Here is a 27645-nt window from a genome sequence, read left to right as displayed (position 1 = left end):
CTCGTCCTGCCCTCCTATCTCCGGGAGATGCATCCCCCGAGCTAAACTGAAAGCCATTGGGCCATGGAGCCTGTGCAGGCTGTTGTCAGGGCTCAGCTGGGCACAGCATGACTCCAAATAACCAGCATCCTTCCTGACCAGCACCCCAGAGAGCAAGACTGAATATCTCCATGTCCCTGGGAAGCAAGAGTAGAAAATATAAACAATAGAGGTTTAATGTTTAATTATTAAATGCTTTCAATACACAGAGACGCCAAGAAATTAATATGACAGGCACCCATAGACTCACAACTCAGAAGTAACATAATACCTTTTGGTCATGGTTGTTTCAAGAGTTGTTTATTTTGTTATTGTTATTTAAGGGGAAAAGGCAGCTAAATTATAATTACCCCCATCTTTCCCTCCCACAGTGATCATCACTACCATCAAGTTGGTGTGCATTGTTCCACCAATAATTCTGCCACAAATACTTACTTATAGCCATAAACAATATATTATGTTGTTTTATGCCATTTTAAATTTATTCAGGGGCCCCATGTGGTATAGATCCTTTTGCACCTTATTTTATATACACAGTCCAATGTTTCTGATGTTTGTTTATGTTGACATAGACCTGATATTTGTCTGTGAAAATACAGATCTGATTAGGTGGGGGTTTTTTCCCCAACATCCATGTGGTTTTCCATTGTATGAACATTTACATTTCCTGTGATTTTTAGTGTATTTCAATGTGTTTCCTCCGTTGTTATTGTGTTGTTTCATTTATGCTTTTCCTTTTCTGCCCTTTTTTGGGAAGGGGTGGGTGCATATCATGCTTTTTTTATTTCCTCTATTTCCATTTCCTCTAGCCTTTAAGGAAGTTACAGATTATATTTTTTCTTTTAATTCATTATCTGAATATTTTAATGTGCATGGTTTACTTGCAGAAAATATTAGGATGTTTTAACTCTGGATTATCTTCTCCTACCTCCATTTTATTGTTTTCCTGAATTTTTAGTTTCACCTTTAACTGCACACACATCCCCGCAATTTTTTTTTAATACTGCTGGAGACAGAACTCAAGGTGTCACATGCTAGACATATGTTCTACCACTGAGCAAAATCCTCAACTCCCCAAATGTGATGGTTTGAAACTTATTTTCACTCAAGATTTATTTAGATTTGCTTAAATGCTTACTAACTGCTTTGCACAACTTTGTCTCTTACATCCCACTCCTTTATTCTGTACCGAGTTTCCTTCTTCTTGAAGCGCATCCCCTAGTAGTTCTTTCATCAAGAAACTGTGACTGATTGTTTCATCACTGTCTAAGTGTTTCTATTTTTCTAATGTTTTTATTTTCTCTTCCATTTCTGAATGATAATTTACTTAAGATGAAATTACTGAACTAAAAGTTGCATTCCTGAGCAGTTTTAAAATATAATTCTCTTGACTTCTATTGTTACTAGTGAGAAATCGTCCCACTGAAGTTTTCCTCTGCATCTGTCTCCCTGATTCCTTTTTTATTTGTTTTTTAATCTTGAAACTTTGAACATCATTTCATATTTACAGAAAATTTGCAAAATAGTATAAAGAATACTCATATGCCTTTGACCCATATTTATTAATATTAAACTTTTCCCCATCTGCTTCATCTTTTGCTTTCTACACACACACACACACACACACACAATATTTTGCTTTGAACCATTTGAAGATAAGTCATTTGACTTACTCTTAAATGCTTCATTGTACACTTAAAAGTATAAATATTCTTTATGCAACCCTTAGGAAAATTATCAGCTTCAGTAAATTTAATAATGATACATTTTCATTTAATCTTTCATTCTTATTCTGATCTTTTTCAATTGATTCAATTTATGTCCTTTACCATATCCTTCTCCCTGGTCTCCAAGCCTACAATCCACTAGTCTCAGGCATTGATTTAGCTGTCATCTGTCTTTAGCCTTTGTAACTCTGAACTACTTACCTAAACTTACTTTGTTTTTTATGACATTGATAGTTTTATTACAGCTTCCTCCTTTTAAAATGAAATATTCCTCACTTGGAATTTATTGAATATTTCTTCATTAGACTCAGATTGTACATTCTTGCCTGGAATATTACATAGGTAATGTGGTGCCCTTGGAATATCTCATTTGAAGCGATGCAATATTCTGAGGGAGTTAAAAGATTTTCTTTTTGATTTTACTAAATGTGTAAAATGTTAATTTAGTCTATCTTAAATGTAAATTTTTGTCATCCTCCAATCTGAAGATGCATATTTCCCTAGTGTTCTCATTTAGCTAGACTCAAAAGAATATAAGAAAAAAACTAACTTTATTCTCCCAATCCCTTCAAACTTTCTCTGCAGCTCTCTACCTATTCCTGCATGAAATCACAGATAATTACCTAATTTGGGGCTAGTTCAACATAATGCCAAAACTATAAATTTATTCAAGTTCAAAATTTCCTTTCCACAGCTCAGAAAGCAGACATCTGTGCCCACCAAAAGTGGAATGCAGCTCTGTCCCCAGAGTGCAGCTACCGCTTATCATCCTGCTGCTGGGCAATAGCAGCTCCAACCATGGCCTCTTGGTTTTGAGCTTTTCTGGCATGAGTTGTACTGCTTCCCTGGAACCTTCACCTTCCGGAGACACATCACTGAGGTCACTTTTTTTTTTTTAACCTGATATGAGGGGACAGCCCCCTCCTACTCCTCCTCCATGACAGTCTTAAGTAGCACATCATTAACTCTCCCCTAAAAAGTCCTTAGCGTGAGTCTTTTCACCTTCAAGCTCTTATATAGGTCAAGAGTAGGTGGCTGGGGCTGGGGCTGTAGCTCAGTGGCAGAGCATTTGCCTAGCATACGGAGGCACGGGGTTCGATCCTCAGCACCACATAAAAATAAGCAAATAAAATAAAGGCATTCTGTCCATCTACAACTACAAAAGTTTTTTTTTAAAGAAAAGAGTAAGTGATTGACTCCTATCGTCAGACCAGTTTTGCCATCTATTAGCATGTTCTGCATTTGTGGCCAAGAGAGTAAATTTAACATCTGGGTCACAATTTGCCACTTATCATTCTTGATCTTGACCTCAGCTAAAACTGAAAAGAACATCATTTTCACATGCAGTTAGACACGTCTTTTATCTCTTTGGGGGAAAGTCCTAGCCATTATCTTTTTGAATATTGCTTTTCCCAGTTTCTTTTTTTTTCTTTCATCTGGAACTTCCATTGCACATGCATTGCTCCATCTCCTGTGATTATTCTTCTCTAATATCTCACTCTCTCACTTTTTTTCCTATCACATAAACTTTCTATGGGACATTCTGGATAATTTCCTCAGAACGATCTGCCAGTTCACTATTTCTGCAATTGTATTTAATATGCTATTTAACCCATCTAAAGACGTTTTTTAGATATTTCAATGATGATTATTAATTATTCATATTTTAATTTTCTTATTTCCTTTGTATGCGTCTTCTTTTTTCCTAGGGTTCTCTTTTTTATTGTGGTCTGTTTTTTTTTTTTTTTCTTTTTCTAAAACCTATTGAGTTGTTCTAAATACTATGATGTTATCATCTCTTTCAGATTATCATATAATTTCAAGTCATTAAGATGCTAATCCTTCCTTATGTTGTGCTTATTGATTGACCCTTATAGTGATTTCCTACTTGGGTTGTTATTTTTTATCGTAAGCTAATACCTAATGAAAATCTTATGCCCCGTGGATTATTAAAGTGTCCCTGCAAAATGGTTTTGAATTTGTTTCTGATGAATACTCTGGAGAGTTCATTGGTCTGGAACCATTTCTATCTATGGTGCAGTTACAGAACCTTTGGAGTCAACACTCACATGTGGCATAGGAATGAGCTTTCAACTTTTCAAAGAAGAGTTTTCTCTACCAAGAACATCAGAGACAAGTGTCCTCGCTCCCTCCTGGGTGAAATAGGAAATTTTTCTAATCTCTTCTTGTGGAGAAAGCAGTCTTCTCCTGAAATCTGCTTACATGGAGGAGACTCAATTCTGTTGCTTTGTGTCATTTGCCTCATGTTCCTGGAAGGGAATTCAACCCTCCCCCAACCCCCACCCATGCCAAAGTTCCTAAGACCCATATCAAAGTCAATATGTGCCTAAGTCACCGGAGCATTGGCTGGCACACCTCCTGTTCTCCCTGGGAGCACTTCCTTCATTTCTCCCACCTGGTGATTTTCATTTTTTTTATTCAAATTTGGCTATATTTTTTATTTTCCCTGATGATTTGTTTTGAATTTTTTTTAATAAGTTGAAAAAGTCATGCTATAGGAAATGCATTGAGAATGTGTCCCCTAAAATTTCAAGTGTTGAAAATTTAAACCCCAAATTTGTAAGATGATGGTATTTAGAAGTATGGTCTTTGAGGGGTCATTAGGAGTAGATGAGATCATGATGGTGGTGCCCCCATCATGGCATTAGTGGCTTTTTAAGAAAAAGAAAAGAGATCTCAATGAGCACTTCTGCTCTTTCTTGCCATGTGATGCCTTCTTCCATGTTATGATGCAGCAGAAAGATCCTTACCTGATATCAGCACCATGCTCTCAGATTTCCTAGCCTCTAGAATCATAAACCTCTTTTCTTTATAAATTATCCAGTCTCCAGTATTTTGTTACAGCAACAGAAAACAAAAACAAATATTATGTTCAACATCTGTATACCATTCTAGATTCACCCATAATTAATTGGAAGAGAGAGAGAGAGAGAGAGAGAGAGAGAGAGAGAGAGAGAGAGAAACACAAAATGTCTGGCTTCTTTATTGCCTGTTCAAGTCTTTTGTCAATTTTTTATATTGAATTTTTTTATTGATTTATAGGAGCTCTAGATGCAACTCATTAGTCAATTAGATGTAGGCAATTTTTGCCTATTTTCAATCCTGAATGGTGTCTTTTGACAGAGATCTTAATGCAGTTAGATTCATTATCTTATTCCTTCATGGCTGATTAATATTTTTGTTCTTCATAAGAAATAATATGGTACATATATATGTTTATCCAGCATTTGATACATTTTAGTAGGGAGGAGGTAAACATCAGCTCATTCCAGCAATATGCCAGAGCCTTATAATATAGATTGTAAAAAGAAGCAGCATGAGAAGAACAATCTAGTCACAGGATTTGTTATGGTTTAGATGTGGTGTCCCCCAAAAGCTAATGTGTGAGGCAATGCAAGAAGATTCAGAGGTGAAATGGTCCGGTTGTAAAAGTCTTAACCCAATCAGTGAATTAGTCCCCTGGTAGGGACTAACTGATTGGTAACCGAAGTACTAGAGTGTGGCTGGAGGTGAGAATTGGGGCGTGGCTTGGGGGTACATATCTGGCCAGTGGAGTTTCTCTCTCTGCTTCCTGATCACCATGTGAGCTGCTTCCCTCTGCCCTACTCTTCTGCCATGTTGCTCCTGCTTCACCGGAGCCCTGAAGAATGGAGCCAGCCTTCTATGGACTAAGACCTCTGAAACCGTGAGCCCCTAAATAAACTTTTCCTCCTCTAAAGTTGGGCTGGTTGGGTCTTTTAGTCAAAGCCATGAAAAAGCTGACTAAAACAGGATTGAGCTCTGACCCCTGTGACACCACCTACAGTATTTGATTTTTTTTTAAATTTCTTCATCCCTAGTGTTTAATTTAACTTTGTCTTCAAGTATGCAGTTACCCCATTGTGTGTCTTAAAGCCAATTAACTATTAATTGCAGTTTCCCAGGTGTTTTATGAGACCTCGAATTCACATCACACTTAATGAGAAAACCATTTGGGGGTATTTTTACATTTGGATGTATTTCCTAGGGGGAACAGATGGGGAAGCTTGTTGCCATTATCTAGTTGTAACTAATAAAAAAAAGTTTAAAAACAAAAGTTGCTTCACTTCTAGGAACTTCATTTTCTCATCAAGATGATGCTCATCAAATTTATTATCCAAACTGAGACACTTTGATATGGAAAGGCAGTGCTATTCCCATACTCTGGTACATGAGTATGTTGTTTCCTCTATCATAAAGTTTTATTTTTAATAGTCTGTTCTCTAGTGAAAACTTCAGGAATTCAGATAAACTTCAGAAACAGTAATATGGGACTGGACAGGCTCAGGTTTCTTTTTTCTTTTCCCCAAAGTCACATAATCACACATCTCTAGCCCCATAACTCAGCCATTACCAGTGAGAAGGATGACTCTGAGTCTTTGGGAGTAGCCCCTGAACCTGGAGTCTGGACCCGGGATGCTCCTTGGGAATCCACACTCCCCCAACTTCTGGTTCTTACAGCTGCAGTCTCAGTAGCCGGACAAGCAGCCATTAAATTTCCTCACATATTCCCATGAAATAATGTTAATTGAAAAAAAAAATTGAAGAGATACCAAACAGAAGAATCCTGGAAACGGATCTAGCCTCATATAAATGGCAACTGGAACTCTAAGTGGGGAAAGAAAACACAATCTAAATGGTACTGGGACATTGGCTTCATGAAAAAAAATGTCAAATTAGGCCCTACTTCACATATCCCAAATTGCAAATATAAAATCAATATTTCTAGCACTTTTAGAAGAAAGTATAAGACAATCGTCAAGCATGGTGGTGCACCCCTGTAATCCCAGTAACTCTGGAGGCTGAGGCAAGGAGGATGGCAAGTTTGAGGCCAGCCTTCACAACTTAGCAAGACCTGGACTCAAAATGAAAAATAAAGAGGGCCAGGCATGTGAATAAAGCTCAGTGGTAAAATACTCCTCAGTTCAGTCCCCATTACTAGAGAAAAAAAAGGAAATATAAGAGAATGTAATTTTATAATGGTATAGTAGGAAAGTACTGCATAAGGCACAAAAAAATACAAACCATAAGGGGAACAATTATTAAATTTTAGCAAATTAAAATTATAATCTCTGCCTTTAAAAAAAAGCCCATAACAAAAATAACCAGTTACGGATAAGCACATAATCCACAAAGATGAATCAACTAAGAAAAGAAATCTTACAGAATAATAAGAAAATGACTAAACAACCCTGCTACACATGGAGAAAGACTATGATCCGGGAATTTATACAAACAGAAATAACCAATTTAAAACAGAAACAAACAAAAGCAACCAATTAACATATGAAAAGATATTTAGGGAAATGCAAATTAAGACAATGACAAAATTTAATTTTACATCCATAACTTGGCAAGAGTCTGATAATACAAAATGTACACAAAATGTTAGATAACATGCATGAACTGATAGGGGATTATTATAAGAAATTATTATTTACCTCTTGTTGAGGTATAAATCAGTTCAACCACTTTAATGAACAATTTGGCAATACTTAGTAATGTTTAAAACTGTTTTCCTCAACTCAGAATTATGCACTGAGGAATAGAGTGTGAAACTCACAGATTCACAAGATACCACCTATAAATGTTTATTGCAGCACTGTTTATAATGGTAAACCAATTTTTTCCATAATTTTGGAAATTATTAAACTATGTAATGGGAAACAATGCACCAGTTTAAAAAAATCAATGAATTTTAACTTTTAATTTATAAAGTAAAAGCAAAAAAAGGTAATAGACTGCCATGTATATACATTTAAAGACAAAAACAATACCAATACATTATTTCAGATATTCAGATCTAAAGCTAAACACTTATTCATAATATCTGTGAATTTAGGTATATTAAAACAGAATAGAAATTATACGGGAGTTAGTTTCCTGACCTTTCCCTCCCTTTCTTTGTGAGCCTGCCCTTGTTCCTCGTGTCAGTCAAACTCTGGCTATTCTCTCTAGAAGGTCTTACGCAGGAATTAGTTTCCTGAACTTTCCCTCCCAGCAAAAGGCCACAGTCATTTTAAATTCCCAGAAGTTATACTCACTAACTTCAGGATAAATGCTTACTTTGGAAAAAAAGAAAAGAAAGAAAAATGGAGAGAGGAGTAATTGTGTATATCTTTGACCTCAGTTTTTCTCTTTCCCTTCTGTAATTCCCATTACATGTATTTTGGACCATTTGATACTGTTCTATAGCTTTTGGGTGCTCTCAGGTTTTTTCTTTTCTGTTAATTCTTTGTGTTTTGGGGGTTGGGTCATTTCTAATGCTCTTTCTCAAGTTCATTTATTCTTTCCTCAGTAATTTAAGTTTTCCTGATCTGTTAATTCTTCATCTCTGTTACCTCGCTTTTCATTTCTAGCAATTCCATTTGATTCCAATATCTTCCATTTCTCTACTGAAATCCCCTATCAGTTCATGCATGTTATCTAAAATTTTTCCACTAGAACCTTCAACTTATCAATACAGTCATTTTAAATTCCCTGATAGTCCCAACATCTGGGTAGTTTGATTTTGTTCATTTTTTAACAATTTTTTTCTTATGTATATATATTGTAATTTTTTATTGGATGGTGTACAGTGTGTATAGAATAGTAAACTGATATAAATAGTATTTATGCTAGAAATGGGCACAGGTCTTCTCTTATTAGGTCATCAGTGTATGAGATTGAATGGGTCTAGTCAGGAACTGAGGGTTTGAGTTTTGTTGTTGCTATAGTTACCAGTAAATTCAAATTCCTCTACTGTAACCTTGTGCTTGGGCGGGGGCGGATGCTGGAGGGCTTTTATCAGTGTTTCTGTGCTGCACTTAGCTTTCTGCATCACACAGGATTTCCTTCCACGCCCTGTCTCTTCCACAGTGGTAAGCTGCTGTCATGGGGTGGGGACGGAAGAGGGCATTCTCTGTTGTGGAGAGAGGGACTCTGTTGTCCTGGCAAGCCCCATGTGCCAGGGCCTCAGAGGTCTGACTTTCTTTGTGAGCCTGCCCTTATTCCTCGTGGCAGTCAACTCTGGCTATTCTCTCTAGAAGTTCTTACGCAGGAGTTAGTTTCCTGACCTTTTCCTCCCAGCAAAAGGCCACTAATATAGAATTTGTGCTTATAATTATTTCCCTGAAGCAAAGAGGATGGGTATTTTTCCCCCTTCTGCCAGCCACAAAGGGTCTTCCCTTTAGTGCTGCCTCTCAGTTTACTGCTTTCCTTCCATTGCTAGTTGCTTTTGTTCCACAGGAAGGAAATCCTAAGGGATAAGGTCTCCTACCTCCTGCAAGTCTTGGTCACCAAGAGAAATTCCTTCAGGTCTCCCTCGTCACCACAGTCTTTCTTGTGAGCACCCAACAGGGGTCCATGCAGAATAAACCGCTAATGAATGTGAACTCCCCTTGTATTCTTTTTTTTTTTTTTTAGGGTTGTAAATTCTTTACTTTTAAAAAAACCCCTGCTCTTTTCTTGATTTTATTTTTTTAAATACACAACAGCAGAATGCATTACAATTCTTATTACACATATAGAGCATAATTTTTCGTATCTTTTATATAAAGTATGTTCACGTATGTTCACGCCAATTCATGTCTTTATACATGTACTTTTTTTTGTTTGCATTATAATTTGCATGAGAGGATTAGATTAATTCCCCTTGTGTCTTGGAGAGCTCAGATTTCTATAAAGTCAACAGTTGCCCTTATTCATTAAAAATTTAGTTGAGGGCTAGGGTTGTAGCTCAGTACCACATAAAAATAAAGGAATTGTATATATATATATATAGTGATTTTTATTAGATGGTGCACAGTGTGTATAGAATAGTCAACTAAATTTTATAATATGTATATATGAAGTTTTCATATATATATATATATATATATATATATATATATATATATATATATATGAAAATTTAGTTGACATCTTTCACCTACTAATATGGTATCCAGTGTTTCTCCCTCCTGTGACTAACACAAGGGGAGCCATATCTATGTCCTTTCTCCTTAGTAGGCCTATCTTTCCTTGGATTATAGGCATCTTAGTTACCCTCCATCCCCAAGGCTCTGATGACTTCAAGAAAAGTTACAATTATGGTTTATCTGGATTTTCTTATTAAGTTGAAAATGGTACTTTTCAACTTCCTACATCCAGTGAAAGTGGAATCTACCTATATCTTTAGTTTTTCATTTCTTAATTTAAATTGTTTTAAAGAGACCAACATTAACCAAGTGATTTCATATGTTAAATCTGGCTGGTGATTCCACAGCATGGCAAAGAATCTTTTTTAGCTGGGAACATCATCATCTTGAATAAAAGATTTCATTTCCTATCACTCTGCAATGACATGTGAACATATGACTAAATTTGAGCCAATAAGATGTGGTAGAGAGTGTTGCCTAAAACTTCCTCTAAGTCTTTTTAAAGAGTAAGTCATTCCTATGATATACCATGTGGATCTGATTTCTGGAGCTCCAACAACCATCTTGGAAACACAAAGACAACCCAAGATGGCAGAACAAAGAACTGAAAGTTGTGTTTATAATGATGATACTGCAGAAATGCCAAACCAGCTCTGGATGGACAACCTACAGATGGATTTTATGTGATAGAAAAAAACAAAAGTCTTTGTTGTCTAAGCTGATGGTATTGCATGGGATGAAGAGGGATCTGCATCAAACAATCTAGACTGTTATACTTGGTGACAACTTATTTTTTGTGTTTGAATTATTTCATAACTTAAATTTTAATTAAAGTGAAATTGCATGTACTATAAAAATATAAACTATATATAAAAATATGCATTGAAGAAGAGAAATCTTTTTAAATGTATTAACAATGGTTCTCTCTGGATAATGGGATTTTGTGTTTTTTTCTTTTGTCTTTGTCCACGTCTTTTAAAATTTTCACATTGAGCATTATTCATTTACATTTCTATTTGTTCTACTGAAGTATGATTTTCCTGCTCTGTTGGCACTGGTATCTCATTTCTTCTGGGTGCTTGGTGGAATCCTTCATCATTTGATGTTTCCATAGTACCTCTCTCTGCTGTTTTCATCTTTCTTTGTAGTTCATCTCCTGAGCATATGGTAGCCCTAGTCTAAAACCAAATTTGCCAATTAATAAAGATGTGAACTTCCTTCTCTCTCTTTCTCTCCCCACACTTAATACTTTCTGCTCCTGTTTACCAAGGAGAGAGATTTTTCTCCCAGCAATGACCTCTACCTCATTAGGATTCCCAAAGAAATCCTGGATCCCTTAATTCTAGCATTCTTCTCTAAAGCTCTTGCCAGACACTGCATTGGAGACCTTAACCAACATAGCTTGTGTCCCTCAGAGACCAACCATCACCGCTACCTTGGATTCTGAATGCTCTGATACTGCGTAAGTACAATCATTAGGAGTATCCAAAACCCTGGAGTTTTCGAGCAGTCTTTAAGACTATAAATTTCATTGACCTAGCATTTTAGTTATCTAGTGCTACAGTGAAAATCGCCCCCAAACTTAGCAGATAAGGACAACACACTAATATAGTATGTTTTTGTCCCATGTTTTTGAGGGATCGGGCATTCAGACACTCAGTCCTCTATTTCAGAACTTCTCCCAGGACAGAAAACAAGATGACAACCAGGGCTCCAATCAACTGAAAGTCCAACAGGGGCAGGCTGGTTGCAGTTCCAGACTCACCTGTGGCTGTTAACAGGACTCAGTTCCTCACAAGTTGGTGGGCTAAGAGTAACGGGTCTTTGTTGTATGGTGAACAGGAAGTCACCTTGGCTCTGTGCCACTCTGGTCTCTCCAACATGGCAGCCAGCTTCATCCAAGCACACAGGTCAAGAAGGCAAGAAAGGGGATGAGACAGTGGCAGTGAGAGAGAGAGATTCCGACAATGGAATTTTATCCATCTAAAAAGAAGAACAAAAATTTTGTCATTTGCTAGAAAATGGATGGAATTTGAAAGCATTTCAGGAAGCAAAATAAGCCAGACTCAGAAAGTCAAGGGTCATGTTTTTTCTTATACGTGGAAGCTAGAGAGAGAAAAAGGAAAAAAATTATATGGGGGGAGTCTCATGAAAACAGAAGGGATTCCAGTAGAGTAAAGGAAAGGGATTGGGGGGGAGACAAGGAGGGACAGGAAAGTACTAGGGAAAGAAACTGACCGAACTATGCTATGTGCATGCATGTACACATATGTAACAAAGTATTCTCCTATTATATACAATTGTAACCCACAATTAAAAAGAAGAAAGGGGCTTCCTAGAGAGGTAGAAATCACAGTCTTTTGTGACTGAATCGCGAAAGTTGCATCCCATTTCTTTTTTTTTTTTTTTTGTAGGTATAGATGGACAGCATACTTTTATTTTATTTATTTTTGTATACGGTGCTAAGGATCAAACCCAGTACCTCACACATGCTAGGTAAGTGCTCTGCCACTGAGCCACAGCCACAACCCTACATCTCATTTCTTTTGCTGTACTCTATGCTTGAGAAGCTGGTAAGACACATAGGAAGGAGAATGTACGAAAGGGCTAAGTACCAGGAATTAGGGAGCACTGGAAGTCTGCCAATCATACTAGGTATCACCACCAGTCCCAAAGTTCTCACCACAGTTTTTTCCAGGAGGCCCAGAAGATTTCAGGCCACTTGGACTCCAAATGACCTCTTCTGCTATCCCTGGGTTCATATGCGGCCACGCAGGCACACTCGCTACCACTTTGCAAAGTTGGTCTGTCCTCTACTTAACACACAATCCAATTTAGTTTGGGCTGTCAGAGAACAAAAATGGCAGACAGACAAAAGAAAAGCTTATCTGAAGTCAAAGACTTTAAGGATGCTTCTGGTTTCCAAAAGAAATTCTACTCCCTGGTAAAATAAAATCCTTATTCTGCTTGTCCAGTACGCTTGACCCAGAGCCCAACAAAGGGTATTCCCGTTCACACTCACTGAAGCCACACTGTCTTCCTGAAAAAGCTGTCTTGGCCCTAGGCTGAGGCTCAGCTCCTACAGAGGGACTTAAAAGGAAACAACAGTTCTTGGTCCAGAGCAATAAAGAGACGAATGAGTCATAACAGTCTAGATTCTCCCCAGCATAAGCAGTTCCATGAATCGCCTCTATAAAAACCCATCCCAAGCTGTGTTCCAAGTGCCAAAACCTTCCATTCAAGAGGTTTATAACTCAGCCCTGTGCTCAGAAATGTCACTGCACATAAGAGGGCCTTTGATCTCTGGCCATACCCAAGCCCATAGTCTGCAGCGAAGCGTGGTTTGATAACTATCTAAAGAGAAAAGTGCTTTGGCTTCCTCTCATCTATTTCTATTCTACTTTTAATAAGCTGCTTAGCTTCAGGCATCTGCCCTCTGCCCTCCAAGCTTCCATCTGAAGCAGAAGTACAACAGGCCGGTGGTTATGAGCTTTGAGAGCTTTTAAAATAACAATAATGGTAGCAAATACTTATAAAGGGCTTACTGTGTGCCAGGCACTGTCCTCAGCAGTTTGTGTAGGCTATGTGATGAAGAGAGGTTTGCACAGATGAGGAAATGCAAGCACAGAGGGCCTCAGAGTGACTAACTCTCTGACAGAGTCACAGAGTCAACAAAGGGCAGGGCCAGGATTAAAAACCAAGCAGTACATCTCCAAAATACACCCTGCAGCCTGTGCAATGAAAGTGAATAAGATCTACCATAGAGTCAGGGAAATATGGGGAATATGAAGTCAGAAATGGTAGTCTCTACCTAGTAAGGGAGCTATGGAACACACTCCTTAGACCTAAAAACATGTTATTCTTTTTCTAGGTATTGTGTTAGAAATCCCTTCGGGAAGAAAATTGAATGTGAAGTTCTTGTTCTAAAAACCAAAACTTTCCATGAGCTTTTAATGAATGCAACTGAACGGTTTGCCCCAACTTAGACCAAATCATGCTCTAACAGAAGCAGCAGCCCACTGGGGTTGAGTTTTTCTTCCATAGAGTATAAAAACATGAGGGAGGGCTGTGGCTCAGTAATAGAGCACTTGCCCAGCATGTAGAGGCCCTGGGTTCAACTTACAGTACCACAAAAACAAAAACAGACAAATGAACAAACAAAAAAATGGCAGCAGAAATATGAGAGTTCTATTGTTGTCTAATTGCTTTATTAAAATATGCCAGGCATGGTAGCACACATGCCTGTAATCCCAGCAATTAAGGAAGCTAAGGCAGAAGGATCACAAGTTCAAGGCCAGCCTCAGCAACTTAGCAAGACCCTAAGCAACTTATCAAGACCCTGACTCAAAATAAAAAAAGGGCTGGAGATATATGGCTGAGTAGTTGAGTGCCCCTGGGTTCAATCCATGGTACCAAAAAAATAAAAATGAAAATAAAAAGATGCTTTATTTGTTTGAGTTAGAAACCTGTACTTTTTAAAGCATGTTTTCATTAAGTATGGATAATCACAAAAAATGGCTGGTCAGAAGATAATGATAGTTCATAAGTTAGACCTAAAATATATCATTTCAAACATGCCTCTATTCAATACTTTGTTATTCAGAATTAACCCTAGAATCATTTTTATGAACAAACAGCTATTATAGTGAAAGCTACTTTGCTTTCTCAGTCCTTCCCCAGGAACAAGGTGGGCATGTATGTTCTGCTGTTGAGACTACTCTGTCAACCTAGCTAATGTGATTGCTTCTGGGGTGTTCACCAACCCTGACTGGACCAACAAAAGCCCTCAAGTTTTGCTGGAATTATTGAGAAAGAGTTCTTTTTAGACTGGGTTTATTAAACATGGAAAATTCAAGTCTATAGTTGCTCCAGGCCACCCTGTTGGGGAAAACCCACCTGAAAGGAGGCAAATAAAGAAGAAAAGCAGATAGAAACAGCTTCCAATAATTTCATTGGGACATCTGGATCCAGCTATACCTGAATCTCCTTCAGTGCTATGCAGTTAAGTGTGCTTATAAATCTTTGTATTTAAATCCATGAATTAGGTTTCTGATACTTGTAACCTAAGGAGTCCTGACTCGTTCAAAGGAGGAGGTCAGCTGCCAGACTCTGCTCAGTTACTACCAATCATAGTGTGAAATAACACCCCAAAGAGCTGGGTATTTCAAGGCCACACCCACATGCTGGGTGTGTCTACTAAAGCAATCTAACAGCCATGTACACAGCTGGAGCTAACTTCAAGAGCTCCTAGGAAGCCTCAAACCTACAGCTAGAGGTCATATAAAGACATTCTGATGAGATAATAAATAACACACACGCACACACCCATTAGGTAAAAATACCACGTATTTTTTCTTAGAGGAAATAACCATGAGCAAAGTATGGTTATGAGTCAGTAACTGACTATAATTAGGGGCTTTCTCCCCAGTAATATCTGAATTAAGACAGAGAACATTAGAGCAGCCCGGCAGTTGGTAAAGAACTAACCACAGCTTTCTTGATGTTTCCCATGACTCAACACTGAGGAACAGGCCCCTGCAAGTCAGAAAAGAGCTTCCTAGGAGAATTTAATGCTTAAGTAATGAGGAGGTTCCTCCTCTAACAGAATCAAAATAATTCTACCTTAGGTCTTCCACCTGGGGCTTGACATCACTCAAACATCTGCCCCAGGAATCCCCATCTACTGGGCAATTTTAGATCCATTTCTATCTCAAACATTTTATTATAATATAAATGATACATAGAAGAGAGTTTATAAAACATATACATATACTTTAAATAATAAATAATAATGTACCCACCAGCTAGGTTAAGAAATACATCACAAATCACTTTAAATTCCACTATGTGCCCCTCTATAATTACATCCTGCTCTCCCTCACTCCCTTGGGTTTAAAATAAATAAATAAATAACTGTAGCACAAATGTACATAACCCTAAACAATATGTTGTTTCATTTTGTAGAAGGCATGCTGGTGCACACCTGTAATCCCAGCTGCTCTACAGGTTGAATCAAGAGGATCCCAAGTTCAAGGCCAGCCTGGCCAACTTAGTGAGACCCTGTCTCAAAATAAAAATAAAAGGGCTGGGGGTGCAGCTTAATGGTAGAGCACTTGCCTGGCATGCCTGAGGCCCTGAGTTCAATCCCCATTGCCACAACAACAACAACAAAAATTAAAATTAAAAAAAGACTCAGTAACCAGCACAACCCTAGTCATGTGTGGAACAAGCAAAACCAGCGTGTGTGTGTGTGTGTGTGTGTGTGTGTGTGTGTGTATGTGTGTGGTGGTGGTGGTGGTGGTGGTGGTAGTGGTGGTGCTGGGGATTCAACCCAGGGCCTTCTGCATGCTAGCCAGGCACTCTATCACTGAGCTATACCCCAGCCCAATGTCACCAACTTTAGATGAAAAAAGCTGAACAGGAGCTCATTGCCAGGTCACAGTCTCATTTCAGCTTCATAGGGCCAAGAAAAATCAGTGAGTCCCCCCAAACAGAGAGCTTGCTACAGCTGGGGCATCAGGCAGGAAAACCGTTTGTTCAACAAGCAATGCCTAACATTCTCAATGCACTCAGTACTTCATACTTCTAATTCCACATTGGCCTTCACCCTCACCCTCTAGCCCTCAGAAGTAAACAAAAACACAAAAATGACATGGGGTAGCATGAATGTCCTCAGCAGATCTGAGTAGAAAAGAAGGAAGAAATTCATCAATAGATGGTCAATTCCAGCCAAATTAAGAAAATAATATGAAACCCAGATACACTGTCTTCAAGTTAAAACCAAAGTAACAGTCCCCAAGGAAGTGGTTGATGACAGCATTCAGCCTGTCTGTAGGCCCCTCCCCACGGCTGGCCACAGTACAAGACGCTCCCACTCTGGGATCTTCTCATCCTCCAGGCAGACCCTTTCTCACATTCCCTAACTGAATTTCCTGATTCTTTTGTCCCATATGGTCTTCTTTCATGGTTTGTTCTTTCGTTTGGTGGGGTCCATACTGATTGATGAGACTCTTAAGGAAGTTTGCATGAGACATTGTTTGAAATTTTACATGCCTGAAATTATAATTTGCCAACTTTCAACCAGAAGGATAGTTTGGGTGTAGAACTCTAGGATGAGAATAATTTTCTTTCAGAATTTTAAAATCCCTATTATCTTCTTGCTTTCCGTGTTGCTATTTTAAAACCCAAGGACATTTTTCCCTCTATATTCTTGGCATTTTTCTCCCCTAATATAGTAGTAATAAACTACTATATTTATAGTAGTTTATAGTAACATTATTTATATTATATTTATAAATATATAATATAAATATTATATAGTTTATAGTAACATTATATTTCTTCCCAGTTTTCTGAAATTTCATAATATGCACCTTGTTATAAGTCTGTCTTTACTTTTTTTTTTTTTTTTTTTTTTGGTACTGGGAATTGAACCCAGGGTACTTCAACACTGAGCCACATCTTCATCCCCTTTTTGTATTTTATTTAGAGACAGGGTCTTGCTGAGGCTGGCTTTGCACTCACAATCCTCCTCAGCCTTCTGAGCTGCTGGAATTACACACGTGTGCCACCATGCCCAGCCCCAATTTTCCATTTTACTATTCGTTCAACAGACTCTTCAAATCCGGCAGCTCATATACTTCTTCCATTCAGAAAAAAAATTCTTAAATTGTTTCTTTAATGATTTCCCCTGTTTTGTCTGTTCTCTCATTCTGGAAATTGAGATTATTCAGATATTGAATCTCAACAGTAACTTATCTTTTTGCTTTCTTATATTTTTATCCTAGTTTCCTTTTCTATATTTTTTATTTTACTTTCTAGATGGCTTTCTTTTCTTCTACTGAGTTTTTAATATCATTTGTTAATATAAAAACAGTGTCATTTGTGTGTGTGTGTGTGGTGCTAGGGATTGTGCATGCGAGCACTCTACCAACTGAGCTATATCCCCAGCCCCCAGTATCATGTTTTTAATTTCCAGAAGCACATTTTTGTCTTCTGAATACTTCTTTTTATAGCATCTTATTATTTTTTTTTTTGCATAGATGCAGTGTCCTCTCATTTCCCTCTGAGTTTCTTTTTGTAACTTTTTCTTCCCTCTTTGTCTCTATGCTGTCTGAGCTGTTTTTTATTTGCTATTTTTATCTCAACCTATCATGTTAGAGACTTTTCTCAGATACCTAGAACTTCTTGGCCATCTATTCATAATAACCAGTAGTAAAGAAACTCTGCTTGGAAGCTCTCAAAATATAATAAGCCTTGTTGACTCTGAACTTCACTGTAGGCATGTATAGATGGTCTGCTGTAGTAAAACCCTGAAGTCAATATACTTAGGTCTTTTCTCTGGGGCTGATGGATTTCACAAAGAACAGCCTGCCAACCTCCTGCCTGTAAGTAAGAACCCTGGTACCAAAGTTCTGGGATTCAACTGAAAGAAGGCGGCAGTGGGTCCTTTCACTTTGAATTCAGTGTGCAAAGGGTTACTCCATCCCCACTTGGGGGACAGTGTGCACTGGTGTGGTGTGCATACTCACTCGTAGTGCCCCACAGACTGCTTCCTTTTTATTCCTTCAGAAACCAAACCTGCCAGAAGACCAAAGGGCAGTCATGAGTGATGGGGCAACTATCACTTTACTGTTAACTATGCTCACGTCAGTATGACCTTGTGGTGACAGTTTTTCAAGTTCAGGTTCTTCGACAGTATTTCAATTGCTGTAGCTAATTTTTTTCACACAACCTGCTGAAAAGCTCTACACAAATACTCTCCACAGAACCACCTGTGAACAGCGTATGTGAACACCTTCTCCAGCTATAGGTAGAAAGTAGAGAACTCCTGGGTTAAACACTGGCTGGAAAGATCTCTCCCATCCATCCCATCTATATGTGCTCCCTACTCATTCATCCAAAAGAGTCCTTTACAAATTTTTTTAAAAGGTCAACTTGATGTCTTTCTAGGGTTTCATTTTATTTTCTGTCTACATACGCCATACCCAAATATAAACTGAAAAAGCTTGCATGACTGGTACACGTTCAGATTACATGTGACAAGGAATGCCAGGGTCACTTAGGTATTCTGTGTCACAGGCACCATCCCCACCCACTATGCCACTCTGCCTCAAGTTGATTAGCAGTTTCCTTGGAAACACATCTGCTTACAGACTGAATTTTAAGGAGGAGAAAGCTTATCATAGACTTTGAACAAGAGGTGAGGTCTCTTCTCACAACTTGTGAATTTATTTACCAGTACCTGGGGGTCTTCCACTTGAACCATATTAACAATGCTACCATATAATGTGGTGACTGAGGTATCAGGATGCTCTGTGGGGATTTATCCTGCCAACAATGACTGTGGCTTTCCAGCCAATCAGGTTCCCAAACTGTGATTTCTACTTTCTTCCATGGCTCAGTTAGCCCAGTGTTTCCCTAATGTCTGACTTCTTCATTTTCTAATTAGACTGAAAAACAAGTGGCAGTTGTACTTTCCTCTCAGTTTTGCTTAGTTTCAAAGAGTATTATTGGTTTTAAGGAAAGAGGCTCATTTTGTGGAGTTTCCAAATCCCTGGCTCGTTGAGTGTGACTATCTGGATTACATTAACAAAACAATATATGCCCAGAAATATCTAATGAACAAACAGAACATGTTACAAAAGTCATGTGTAAATTACATGTGGGGAACTTGGAATATATTTCCCCATAGGAAAATTGTACTGTGCCTTTTAAAGGCATGACTAAGTGAAGAACTAAATGGATAATGAAGTTCCCAGGCCAGCACACAAAAGCCTGTTCAGTTCATTTTTAACCCATAGTACGCCTAAGTGTAATGGTAACATTACTATATAGATGTATTTGGTTCTGAGCACTAAATGTTGTTTTTATGGGAAGACACATTTTCCCAAATGCAAATACCTCTGGTGCCTTAACATCATAAAGAAGAGCAAGAGACTTAACACATAGCCTTTAATGCATCAAGTATTATACCAGGTAATTTTTTTCACAATAGCTTATTCCATTTTCAGGACAGCCTTTCAAGAAAAGCATTAAAGACTGAGTCACAAAATAGTTCACAATATTTAGTGCATATTAATATTGTGTTCAAAGGCATAAAGGTAATAAATGGCAGAGCCAGAATTTAACCCAGGTTTATCTGAGACTATTTCTAGTGAGCTTAATTACCTTCCTCAATTTATATTCTAAATATTCTGAACTGAGAACAACTTGAACTCCTCCCAGGGTGCAATAAGAGGTGAAATAGTTGGGTTGGAACTCTAGAGCAGCGGATCTCAAACCTGACCAGGCATCAGAATTACCTGGAGTGTTGTTAATCAAGATGCCTGGGCCCCATCCCTCGTGCTTTTAATTCCATAGATCTCCGTGGTACCTGAGAAATTGCATCTCTGACAGACTCCCAGGTGATACAGATACTGCTAGTCCAAGAACCAAGCTCTGGGAATTCAACAGGGCTTTCTTTCCTAATGAGTGACCATAAAAAGCCAACCCTTAAAGCTATGACTTTTATAGCAAGTAACAAGGGATGAAATTCACTTAACTCTTGAAGATCTGTAATTAGGATTGGTTCCTGGAGGGAGATAGCAGGTGAGTTCAGCTCTGTGGAGAGACAACAAAGAAACAAATGTTCTCAGCAAGGTTACCCTCCAAGGCATAGATTTCATTTTCTCCAAAGGGGGGCGGGATGAATAAACAATACAGAAAATCAGCAGGGAATGTTTGGCTTTGAAGATAGAAGCAATAATTGGCCAGGTTGTGAACAGCATGATGATCACAAAACAATTGAGTTTCCCCCATTTTCCCCCAGTTCCTTCAGAGAAGCTCAATTCACCAAATTCTTAAAGTATGCTCAAATAAGAACAGGGTGGAGTGTGGTTCCTGACCTCAAACAAGTCAAAGTGATGCCTCATTGATCAGTTTCTCGAGGAAGGAAGCATGCGACAAGGTGAAATTCCCAAATAAGTAAAATGAATTCCCTAAAGTACACAAATTTTATTAGTTTAAAGTTTATTTTGTATTCTAAAAAATCCTTCTAAAATCTATACCATCTTATGATTTTAAACAGAGAAAAGTTTAACTCTGTCGTGATGATTCTAAGTCAACATTACAGGTATCAGCTTTTAATGTTCAGTAATGATCACAGGACATTGAAGGGCTATGTTGTTGTTTATCCTTTCATTAAAAGGACCCAGCCTGTAATACCAGTGACTCAAGAGGTTGAAGCAGGAGGATCACAAGTTCAAGGCCAGCCTCAGCAACTTAGGGAGGCCCTCTCTCAAAATAAAAATAAAAATACAAAATTAAAACGGCTGGGGGTATAACTTAGTAGTTAAGTGCCCCTGGGTTCAATCCCCAGTACAAAAGGGGGCAGGCAAATGAAGACAATATTTGGGTTGGGCTATGGGTGGTGAAACATGCCTATAGTTTCAGCTACTTGGAGGCTGAGGCGAGAAGATTGCAAGTTCAAGACTATCTTGGGCAATTTAGTGAGACTTTGTCTCAAAATAAAAAATAAAAAGGCTAGTGATGTAGCTCAGTGGTAAAGTGTTCCTGGATTCAATCCCCAGTACCAAAAAAATAAAAATAAAAAAAAAAGACACACACACACACACAGAGACATATTTGGGTCGTTTCCATCCTGTCTCAATTGTCACCTTATCCCTGCCTTTATTGGTCCCACTTCAAATAGCTCATTTCACTTATTTGCTATAGATTAGGAAATGCATATTTTGGTAAAACCAAGCTTAACAGAAAATAACTCTGAGTGAAGGTCTGCATATCTTGTCTAGAGCTCAAGTGAGGTTTAAGGTCTGGACTTTTTAATTTCTTTTCTGACAAGCTCCCAAGGGCCTTTGGTACAAGACCACACTGTTTTTTGTTTTGTTTTTTCCTTTGGAAGGTGCTGGGGATTGAACCCAGGGTCTTATGAGTTCAAGGAAAACACTCTACCAACTGAGCTATATCCCCAGCCCTCAGGGGCACACTTTGAGAACTCATTAGGGCTTCTCTAATGAAGGCTTTCAAGTGTATCTACACTTTGAGGGGATGTTTGGTTCAGGCTTCCCAGCTCTTTCCTTTCTCCTTTGAATATACTGTCATCCTCTGAAACTATCCGTCGAATCAGTATAGGATCTTATTCCCTGCCCAAAATTTTAGGTCACTTATTTACTGGATGAATAAATAAAGGTTATATAAACACACATAAGAAATTGATACTCCCGGGGCTGGGGATGTGGCTCAAGCGGTAGCGCGCTTGCCTGGCATGCGTGCGGCCCGGGTTCGATCCTCAGCACCACATGCAAACAGAGATGTTGTGTCCGCCAAGAACTAAAAAAAAATAAATATTAAAAAAAAAAGAAATTGATACTCCCTATAAACCAGGTACTGCTTAGATGTTTTCATTTGTTTATCTCCTTTATATTTCACATCCACATTTTGAGCTAGGAATGAAGAGCTATAAGAGGTGAGTAAAGAAACCCACTCCTTCAAGGTCATATTTAGTAAGTGGCATAGCTGGGATTCAAGTAAAGCCAACATGCTTTCCATGTGACCCTGGTTACTGCCCCCAATGAGAGCAAATTGAATATTGGGGTGAAAGGAGAAATGGCAATTCGCAGTTTAAAAAAAGAAAAACTCCTAACAAACATAATGGTACCTCAAACAACCCACCCCCACCCCCACACACAATTCCATGGCAGACAGTGTTCTTTGCTGCTGCACATGGACATCCTCAGAATTATTTTCAACCCAGTGTCTCAAATAGCCAGCACTGATCAATTAGAATAGGCATAGAGTACAAAACCATATGCCTTACCTTCACTTATTTGGTAAGTTTTGTTGGTATTCCACTTAGAAAAATTCCACTAAGAAAATAGAAGATGAAATTTGAAAAGGCATAGATAGATAAGGTTAGGGAAGGTAGACATTCAGTAGAACTGACAAATTTATGTTATCCTTCATCACTGATTCTCAACTGGGGTAATTGTACCATTCACACTGATATCTGGAGATATTTTTGATTGTCACAACTCTGGGGAACTATCAGCATCTAGAAGCTGAGTCCAGAGACACTGCTAAACGTGTTATCATGCACAGGACACTCAGTCTTTCTCATAGCAAACAATATGCAACCCCTAATGTCAACAGCGCCACAGTTGAAAAACCCTGTCCTAGTTCACAGGCACAGGGAACAGATGATAGCTCTTGCAGATGTGTGCTGCCTCTCCATCACATTGGTAAAATAAAATTTCAGGAACAGCCATCATTGGCTAAGGATCTGCTTCTGGCTGCCCACACACAGACTGGTTTCAGCCACGGCTAGCTAAAGTACGGCTTTGTTTCTTATAGCCCAAGAAGATCAAAAGAAGCATAAGATGCTACCCACAGATACTGTACCAACATGGCTTTTGGCATTGATCTTACAGTTTCTCTCCAATCCAGAAGGACAGAGGTAAAGGATATTTACAAGAGAAGGGAAAGTGAAGGGGTGAAGTTCCACAAAAGCAGACAGAATCTGCAAGGAAACTCCTCCCACCACACCCGCTGCAGCCAGACTGGTTCTCAGTGAAGCTGGCAAGTGTTCTCACAGTCCTTTTGTTCCTATATTAAATGACCTCACTGCTCTAAGTGTGGTGTCCAGAGCAGCAGAATTGGCACCACCTGGCATTTCCTTAGAACTGTAGAACCTCAGCCCTCCCCAGACCTCCTGACTCAAAAATCTGCATTTTAACAAGACCCCCAAGTGATTTGTATGCACATTAATGTTTGAGAAGCACTGCTCTAGGGTTTCCAAAAGGCAAAATAAAACTGCAAAGCGAACAGCTGCAAAACAGATGCAAAGCTAATCACGTGGCGTAACATATGACTTCTCCAGGGGATTTATGACCCTCTGTGGACGGTAGATTGTAATATAGAAAACAGAAATTTGAAGGAATATATGGAGAAAAAAAAAAGTAAATGCCATGTTATGGCCTTTTAATTGCCCTAAAGAGATCCACCTTGGGATAGAAAAAAATGTAGAGGTTGGCACCTGAAACACTAACTATAGCTCTAGAGTTTGTGCTTTTTTTCCAATTGGGGACAGAGAATTCATTCTGATCTTCCATGAAATTAGAGAGATTGATTTGATCAGTATTTCCAACACAGCTTTTTACAATACCAAAATTTTATAATGAGGGGGAAAAAGTCAATGTGATGCGATTTTAAATAACCTAGAAAATACATGAAGGGCAATGGGTCAGGTAGGACATCAAGTGCACTCTCAACTTGGGCAAGTTGACTTGGTTTCATTCAATCAACAAATATTAGGTCTCAGGGTTGTGCAAAAAGAAGGTTCAAGGTATGCATCAACTGACGATGCAAACTACTGCATTAGTTAAGTGCCTCAGGACCCCTGAAAATTGAGTTGGAAAGATAAACAGAGCTGGAGACAGAGAAGTCCTGGAAGTACTTGTAGGATTAAGAAGCTGGGCTCCCTGGGAAGCCTGACCCAGTCCTGAATTTTGCCCTGAATTTGCACAGTGTACAGGGCCAACCTGACTCCTGCACCTGTCTGAAGGACCGGGCATGACTGTACCTGGTGAAGGCTTTCAGGACACAATGTCACTCATTCAGGCTACCGGCTCACTGCTCTGGCACAGGGGCCTAGTGGATGAACAAGTTCCCGGTGAAGACTGCCCAGAGCATTCTAGGAACGGCCACTAGGGGCCGCCCTAGGTCCCTCCACCGAGGAAACGGAAGGGCCCGAGCAAGTTTGCAGCTGGCTTTGTTCAGCCAGGGACACTCTGTTCTCTCCTAACATCCACACGCTCTGCCCCGGGCTCTGCACAAGCCGGCAGGAGATCAAACACCAGCCTAAAGTCAGAGCGCCCCACGGCCCCTAAATTACCAAGGGAGGGGTGGGTGTGCTGGCTGGCCCCGCCAGTCTCTCCTTTGGATCTCCTCCCAGGCCTCCCACCAGGCAGAAGGTTTTGGCTCCCTGGCAATAGACGTCTGTCCCCTCACTTCACTAGATTTCAGAAGCCCTGAGACCTCGTTTGCAGAGAGAGAGAGAGAGAGAGAGAGAGAGAGAGAGAGAGAGAGAGAACCTGAACACCGCCCAGACCTTTCGCAGAGAGGCCTCAGCAGCCAGGGCTGTACCCAGGAGGCTGGGCGGGGGTTGACACTGCTAGAACCGATTTGAGAGAAAACAGCCAGAGGCAAGGCGATGCCGACCAAAGTTTCCAGAGGCTGCCCCGCCCACCAGAGACCATTGAATTGTTGAGGTCAATGAACATTTTCAGCTGTGGAGTGAGGACTCAGACAGAATCATGACAAAGCAAGCAGAGGAGAAATTGGAATTGGAGCCAATTCTGCCCCAGGAGGGGAACCCTGGCACTATCATGGGGAAGGGAGATAACCCTATGCCAGATAGCACCCAGGCATGCGCGTGGGTGAGCGCTCACACACATATTTCCCTCATCTTCCCACATACCCAGGTAACCACCAACATTGCTTCTTTGTTGTAAACCTTTATCATTTCTTTATGTGTATATTAGTTAGTAGAGTGGAGTTCTAATTTTCCCTTCATCCTGAATATATTGTTCCATGCCTTGCTTTCTTCACTTAAAAAAAAAAAATCTCAAGAGCTTTCCACACCTCCACATAAACTGCCTCATCATTCTTTCCCTTTCAAGTGTTCCATTATGGTGCTCCACTGAATGTATACCATAACTTTATTAGTCTTCTATTGCTAGACATTGAATCCTTTCCCACCTTTTTCTACTGTAAACAATAGTGCAATGAATAACTTTGTACCTACATCATTTCTGCACAAGCCAGAGCCAGAAGCCCACATCTAACTAACTCTAAATAGTTTATGTTCCCTCTCTTCCAAAGTTGACATAGGACAGATTAGATGCCAGCTCTGGTAGATAAATGCTCATATCTCTGTCCCCATCCCCACCTCCTATCTCACCACTGCCCTTTTCTAGTTATGAAGCCTATTCATATTTGAACAGCTACAGATTTTCTGAACAGAGAGTTCTTGCCATTTTATCTCTTTCTGCGGTTGCTTCACTTCATTCTTTAAATACCAAGGGTGACTGTTACTGGGCTGTACTGGAGACAAAACTCTACAGATGTTGTTCTGCATAAATATGGAAATTCTGCTACCATTTGGATCCCACTGTTTCATCCATGTGCCAGGGAAGTTCAAATCCTACAACAGGCACAGATCCCAGTTTAGAACTGAAAGGAAGGCTAGCAAGAGGCAGCCCACTGCTGCGGAAGCCGCAGTCTACCTCCAGGTCTAGCTGTTGACCTAAAAGTACAGGAAATGAAGAGAGGCAAGGTTGGGCCATGTTAGAAGGAAGTCTTCCTTCTGGCAAAGATAAAACTATCACCTAAAGCTTTCATCCTTGTCATCTGTAGCCAGTGTGTCCTCTCTTTTTAGCACTTGGATTCTTCAGTTCACCTTTCAAAATATTTTCCTTTTCATTCCTCATAACAGGAGTCACCAATTAGAGAGTACTTAAAAAGTCACACAAAAACAAATTTAAAAACAAGTGAAGGGGCTGGGGCTGGGGTTCAGTGGTAGAGCACTTGCCTAGCATAAGCGAGGCACTGGGTTCAATCCTCAGCACCACATAAAAATAAATAAATAAATAAATAAAGCTATTGAGTCCATCTACTACTAAAAAATGTTTTGTTTTGTTTTTTTTTAAGTGAAGGCATGTTTTTAATCATGCCATTTTCGCTACAATCTGCATGGTTAACTGAGACATGGGTTCATTCTGTTTAAGAGGCATTTCAATTTGATTCTTCCTTGAATGCTTTCTGCATGCCAGTCACTAGGTTGATGAATGACATAAGGCCCAGGAACTCCTGTCTAAAAGGAGAGTCAGGCACACACCAGATATTTTTTGTGCAGCAACAGAAATCAATCCAAAGCAACAGGAGAATGATATGGGTAGACAAGTATGTCCAAGGGTCTCCTTGAGCTCAGACAAGAGGAACTTAGTCCAGAGTGGGCAGAGAGGAAGAGAGCCAGGCAATTCTAGAAAGGTTCCTTAGGAACATGATGCTGATATGAACCCTGAGAAGCAGGCAGAGAAGGCCAACAGCATGAGCAAAGGCCCAGATGGGGGAAATGATGTGGGGCACTACGACCAATATGTAACTCTAATTATATACCTGAAAAAATGGATCGCAAGCTATTAGACATGGAGCAAGTCTTAAGGGGGAAATTTGGATAGATTTGAATTAAGTCCCACAGTTCTTACCTATTAGCCATTCCTCTGATCTTAGCTTAATTAAACTAGCCTTGGGTAATAAGCTCACCCAGATCCTCATCTTCAGCTTCAGAAACATTTCAGCAGGCAGAGTTCCAGGCCAGCCTTCCTCAACTGCCTCCTCCTGTCTGTCTCTTATCTCTGACCCATGACCATATTCTGCTAATCAGAAGAAAGGCCTGAGCTTGCCTTTTTAAAACCACCACAGCACTCTGCACTTGCACAATTCCTCTATCTTTTCTTCCAGCTGTTGACTGTAAAAGGACAAGTTAGTAGCCTTCTGGAAAACCCTATGACAGCTCCTTTCCCCTATGAATGGACACTCATTGGAAAGGACACAATGGAAGGGCTGCAAAGCCCAAATCACTTGTGAATTAGGCAACATGCCAGTTGCCATCTGAATAATAACCACCATTGTATCTCCAGATATTGTTGATCTGCAATATGTGGCTGAGAAATTAATGCACCAGATATTCTCTTTAAAAGGCAGTTTTAGCCAGGCATAACGGTACACACCTATAACCCCAGTCATTCAGGGAAGCTGAGGCAGGCGGATCGCAAGGTCCTCCAGCCTCCAGTCTTAGCAACTTAGTGAAACCCTGACTCAAAATTTTAAAAAATAGATCTGGGCTGAGGAGGGAGGATTGTGAGTTTAAAGCCAACCTCAGA

The 27645-nt window shown here is 39.4% G+C and overlaps 1 long non-coding RNA gene across 1 annotated transcript in view; it reads right to left on the bottom strand.

Annotated features, from left to right (window-relative positions):
* Positions 1 to 27074, bottom strand: part of LOC114080869 (uncharacterized) — a 37977-nt gene extending 10903 nt beyond the window's left edge. The window contains exons 1-2 of the long non-coding RNA XR_003580672.2: positions 26968 to 27074; positions 11469 to 11686 (exon numbers count right to left, since the gene is read on the bottom strand). This is a non-coding gene — a long non-coding RNA (uncharacterized lncRNA). The remainder of the gene's footprint in view (positions 1 to 11468; positions 11687 to 26967) is intronic.
* Between the last annotated feature and the right edge of the window lie 571 nt (positions 27075 to 27645).

The sequence above is a fragment of the Marmota flaviventris genome, chromosome 2 (assembly GCF_047511675.1).
Source record: "Marmota flaviventris isolate mMarFla1 chromosome 2, mMarFla1.hap1, whole genome shotgun sequence".
Lineage (NCBI taxonomy): Eukaryota > Metazoa > Chordata > Mammalia > Rodentia > Sciuridae > Marmota > Marmota flaviventris.
This window is presented reverse-complemented; position numbering and strand designations above follow the sequence as displayed.